General features: G+C 38.8%; 1 long non-coding RNA gene across 1 annotated transcript; it reads left to right on the top strand.

Annotated features, from left to right (window-relative positions):
• The first annotated feature begins 359 nt into the window (after positions 1-359).
• LOC116787721 lies at positions 360-4,225 on the top strand. Its single transcript, XR_004357402.1, has 3 exons — positions 360-436; positions 526-668; positions 4,069-4,225. It is a non-coding gene; the product is annotated as an uncharacterized LOC116787721 (long non-coding RNA).
• The last annotated feature ends 1,654 nt before the right edge of the window (positions 4,226-5,879 follow it).

Below are 5,879 nucleotides of genomic sequence, written 5' to 3'. Positions count from 1 at the left end.
AATAGCATAGTTAGTTAATATTTTTTTACAAATTATGAACATAATATAATAATCTTTGTTTGTAATATTGCTTCAGGACCAAGAATAGGCTGTCCTATATTCCCAAAAAAGTGCTGCTATGCAAAATAATAAGAAGTAGAGGTGTGGGCTGATATCTGTGGGCAGACTGTACTTACAATGCACTCATCTGTGTGAATAATATGAAGTTCCATCAGCCCTATGACATCTCTGGAAATAATAAACATGTTCCAAAAAAAGCTTTGGAACCTTAACTGAATTGCCCAACAAACTTTCTCCAATCAATAAATAGAGATAGGCACCTGCAATTGGCTTGGCTGAGTCACTCTTTAAAGATATCTCTCCCATTTGCTGTAAAATAATACCCTAAGCAACAAATTAGGCACTTCAGTTAGGAGCCTAAAATAACTGAGATGAAGTGCATAAGTAGCTGCCCAAATTTTGCAACATCCAAGAAAACATTTGCACTGTTATTTTTTTTTTTTCTGTATCCTTCTGTTGTTGCAGAAGGGGCACTAGCAGGGAGGCTCAATTCTGCCCTGCTAGAATGGAGCTGACCACTTTCTCAACAGATGGCAAATACTGGGACTGTAATCATTTCGCAAGCAGAGTATAAGGGGATGTCTTCTGACACCATTTCACCTTCTCAGGTACCTACAGAAAAAAAAATCCTGATCTTGCTCTTTATTACTGCTCCTTAATTGATTTCAAAAACAAGCAGCACTGCAGACAGAGAATTTCTAAATGCCACTTTCACGTCTCTAGCAACCCGTCACTTAGCAAGCAGCATCATAGCTTACAACAGTCACTACCTGAAGTGTGGTAATAATTACTCAGAAAAAGATTTGTTTGTTTGCCTGAAAGGAAGCCTTTACTCCTGAAGTTTTCTTGATAGGAATGTCGACTAAAGCCACAAACTTCCAAGGCTGGACTGAATCCTTCTGGTTTTTTGGATTTTGGTGGGGTTTTTTCATATCAGTAAAAACAAACTCTGCATAATTCAATTTCTAATTGAATAACTCATCTCAAACATAGCTGCTTGGCTAATTACTCTGGAAAATTTTTTTTTTTACTTGACTTGCTTTTAAGAATGACTACTTCTGTGATACTGCAATGTAAAAGTAATAAATTATTTGGGAAGTAAGGTGTCTTTGTGATCTAATGACTACGAGAAAAGCAAAATCTTCATGTTAGTAAAGTTTATTTTTAGTGCCATGATTTCTACATTAACTATAAGATAAATGCAAGCTTGGCATATCACATTTTGAAATTTTCTAGATAGCTTATGCTAATTGATGTGATATGCTGGATTAATCTGTCAACTCTCAGTCAAAATTAGGATGTCTGTCATTGGTTTTATTTACTGGAATGCAAAAATCTGACTGCATAAAGCAGAAGGACTTCATCTGAGTAAAGGAGCACCGTGGAACAGTGAAGTTCTAGGGCATGATCACAGCTAGAAGCAAATGAATGGGCTTTCAGAGGTGTGCTTAGACTGAAGGAAAATTCAAAAGGAATGAATAATCTGTTTTTATTTCTTTACCCTTTCTCAGTGCAAAGATATGGACCTTGGTACATGTTTAAAAATAAAGAGAACAGTAACAAAGAAACACACTGCCAACTACTTTTGCTCCTGTATAAGTAGCCAGCAACTTCATTTTTGGCTAGCTGCTCAGGATGAGGGGAGTAGCAGCATTATGTAAAAATGCTTCTTTGTCAAGTATATTTTTACTCCAATTATGTTAGAACAACATTATGGTTTCATGAGTCAGCAGTCTCAAAGGAAGCCGAAAGCAAAGGTTTCTTGTATAGAATTTCACTACCTGTCTCCTACAGAGTGAAACTAAAAAATGCTTTTAGTGCAGCATGACGGTGGGGAAGATAGGTGCAAGCATATCAGCAGATCAATAATTGTGCGGATACAGGTTGGGATTCTTCCTTGCAGCATGTTGTGGGGACAGAAGCTTAACAGGACCCTGCATTCTCTACTACTATGGATCCTAATAGGCAGAGCTCCTTCAGCCTCTTGTGCCATCCCTCGTGACTTCATGCATGGCTGCTGGTATTAGCTATTTAGATGATACAGCACTGTTAGTGGTCATACTGCTTTTTCAATATCTTTTTTCTAAATTTTAGATGTTCAGGGCCCCTTACGTTTGGATTTATTGAGAAACGTGGTTAAATGAGGGAAGAATCTGAAACAGAAATTAATTAGAATTGGGAAAGCACCATTTGCTATGCTTGCCAAAGCTTGAATGCATTTTAAATCTGAGAATATTCTCAGCTCTGGAAGTGAAGCATGATTTTTTCTGTAATGCAGCAAAACAAAATACTGTAAGTTGATTGAGAGACTTTGGCAGTGAGGACGGAATTAGGAAGATAGAAAATTAACATTCTGAATGGCAGAAAAGCATTGGAAGGATGGCAAAAGAAATTAGAAGGAAAGACACTGATAACTAACACATATATCTCGATAACTAACACATATATCTTGATAACAGGAAACAACTTCCAAACTTGTGATTCTTCCTAGCATGTTTTTGCAGAAGTTCAAGTGATTAAATGAGCACTAGGAATGAAAGTTAAAATTTAAATTCACAATTAGGGCATTAACATTTTAAATTCACATATTTAGAACCTGTAGGATGACAGAATTCAGGATCTCTGTGCAATTTTAATTTGCTCCTTCAATGCACAGACATTGTGATTGTCTTTAATAATATGAAACTGTGCTTCCATTTTTCACTACTTTCCCACATCAGCTCATCTTGGATTAAAAAGAAATCTCATTTTCTTTACAGAGCTTTCAGGATTGCTGTTAATAGAAAAAGCTAAGTAATTCAAAATCATTATTATAGTTATCTTCACAATGCAACTGTTACAATATGTAAGCAGAGGCAGACAAATGAAAACCTGGATTATCCATACAAAGTATATGCCAATTGCTATTATAAAAAAAACTTAAATCGGGGCCCTAAATTTTCAAAGCATGAGACTCACTTATTGGCCAAGACAAAAGATTAAATATAAAAAAATGTCTAGAATCACAGAAGCAGTCTGTATCTGAGGAAGGTTCAGTCTCCCAGAAAAGCACTCAACTATCTAGTCTTAAGGTCATCACTTGATATCCTTCTTTTCCCTGGCTTACCTAATGCATGTCTACTTATGTCTCTAAATGAAGCAGCCTACAATCTCTAACTTCACAGGTACCAGATTTGTCCCAGAGCATCACCCATTCCTTTTGTGAATCTGGAGTATCTTGTCGTTAACTTAAAATTAAATGTGATGTTATAACACTCACACACAAGGAAGAACAAGCTGAGATTGCATGAAGAGCCCTAACTGGAACATCTTACAGGCTTGTGAATGCTTGGCTTTACTATCTCATTTTTTTTCAGTGGTTGTGTTAGAAGATTGGAACCTAATTTGAAACAGGTTTCCAGAGACAGCATGATCATCAGAATAGTGGAGTTGTACTGGTTCTTCAGTGTTAGTAATAAAGCAGCCAACAATCCAAGTAATCTTACAGTAACTGTTGTGTACTCAGATGCTCAAATGAGTAAAAAAGAAGGAATAATTACAAATTTCAAAGCATAGTGCATTTTTTAAATTAAATGGTACAGGACAGTATACTGCAAATTCATTCTTTTGCTTGGTGTGTTAATTACCTGTTATATTTGAGATGGTCGAGTCTAATCCAGCTCACACTGAAATGTGTGAGAATCTTTTTTCCATCTTGAACAAGTGCAATGGTATCTCTGGATGGCTCTAAGGTTTGTTGGCATTTCACCTGAACAATGCAGATCCAACACCTGCAGTTTCATCTTACTGTTGTTAGTGCTTTTCTCCTAAAAACAATGATTTCACAGAGCTAAATCATTCTTTCACTTGTCTGTTTGAAATTATGCTTTGCAGTCATTGTATTGTCAGGTATTTTTAAGCCTATGCCCTGTAGCAACTGAACCAAAGAATAAACTCTGCAGAATTGTGAAGAGAATGTCCCTACCTAACTGCAGCTTTTCAAGGAGCTTGTTATTGTTCTCATTACAGCTGCACAAACATAAAACTAGAAAGAGATGGAAACAGCAAGGACTTATAACTAGCAAGCTTCTACAATACCCATAACTACAATGAAAGTACAACCACAAGAACAATCCCTCCGGCTGGAAAAATGCCAAGTGTGATTTGGACAGAGTTCAACACTTCTGCAAACTCTGTAATAATAAAAGTTATCACTATTGCTTGAATGAAGAACTCTGTAAGGTCCAAAAAACCACCTCTTTCTCAAACAATCCTACTCCATGCTATCAGGACCATGTGGGCTGTGTCTCATACACTCTCCTCTGAACACACAGACCATTGCATCAATGTGCAGGGACTGCATCCCAGGGCTGCTATGTCCAACTGCAACACCCCAGCCCCTATACATTTGCCAGCCCATTCTTGGTTCTCCCCAGGGAAACCTGTCCATCAGTGCTGCAGGGTGGATGCCCTAGCAGATGAGTCTGACTGCAGCTGTGAATGTAAGGAGGGGGAAGAGAGAGGCAGTGCACAGTGCTGGTGGTTCTCTTGCCCATGGCTGGGGATGATACTTCACATCACCTTCTTTTCTAAATCAAATTTTATGTTTTCTTGTTTATTATTCAGTACAGACTGGCCAAGTTTAACATTTCTTGTAATAATTTGCCGTGTTTTTCTGTGCTTTTTATACTATCACCATGTTTTTCTTGGGATTGCCAGATTTCTAACAATGTGACTAGATCTTACTGCTCTGATTGAATTTCCCACTGGGGAGCTCTGAGAAATCACAGAATCATAGAATGTTTCCAGTTGGAAGGGATCTCCCTCAACCTGCTGGCCGTGCAGCCCAGGATACTGTTGGTCTTCTGGGCTGAAAGTGCTCCTTGCCTGCTCGTATCGAGCTTCTCATTAACAAAATGAGAACTCTCTACTGCCTTGTGTGTGAAATGAGTTGGAGAATATGATTTCTGTAATACATGGAATATCAGAACTGCAGCTGACTCATTGACCTTGGCTTGGCTGTCAGATGCACCCAGCTGGCCTCCCCCCTCAACATGACACAAGGAGAAAATAAGGTGAAGAAGCTCATGAATAAAGACAGGGAGATCACTTGCCAGTCATTGTCACAGCCAAAATACTCTTGACTTGGAGAAGATTAATTTAGTTTATTGCCTATTAAAAAAAAAAAAAAAAAGAGAAGAACAGTAAGATAGTGAGAAAGAAAGACAAAATCAAACACCTTCCCCTCCACTCCAGACCTTCGTCCCAAGTTCAACTTCAATCCATTTCTCCCAACTCCTCTAACTGTTCTACCTCCTCCTACCCCAGGTGGGACAGGTGTATGGGGAATGGGAGGTTGCAGTCAGTCCACTACTTCTCCTCTCTGCTCCTTCTTCCTCCTCACACTTTCCTTCTGCTCTAGTGAGAGTCCTTCTGTCATGGTTTGAGATAGCCCAAAATCCAATTCCCTAGCTCCATCCTCCTCCCACATCTCAACCCAATGTGAGATGGGTTTTTCCAGACAAAACACAACCAGACTCAAAGTGGGGGAAAGGGAATATATTACAGTGACTGTACAAATAAATACTACAGTACATTATACACAACCTTAGCTATCTCTACTATGACATAAGTATTTACAATGGATCAGATCTCTTCTCCCCTCCAAATGAAAGTCCAGGAGGGAAAGAAGGACAGATCCCTTCCAGTCTCTCAGGGCAGCAGCTTCTTCAGAGTAGCAGTCACTAAGCAGCGGCATCTTCTAAGGCAGCAGGTTCTCTCTCTCTTCTGTTTCTTGCAGCAGCTGATAGCTGGATCTCTGCCAGCACACACGAGGGGGT

Source organism: Chiroxiphia lanceolata, chromosome 5 (genome assembly GCF_009829145.1).
Source record: "Chiroxiphia lanceolata isolate bChiLan1 chromosome 5, bChiLan1.pri, whole genome shotgun sequence".
NCBI classification, from domain to species: Eukaryota; Metazoa; Chordata; class Aves; order Passeriformes; family Pipridae; genus Chiroxiphia; species Chiroxiphia lanceolata.
Note: the sequence above shows the minus strand (reverse complement) of the source record. Positions and strands in the feature narration are given on the sequence as shown.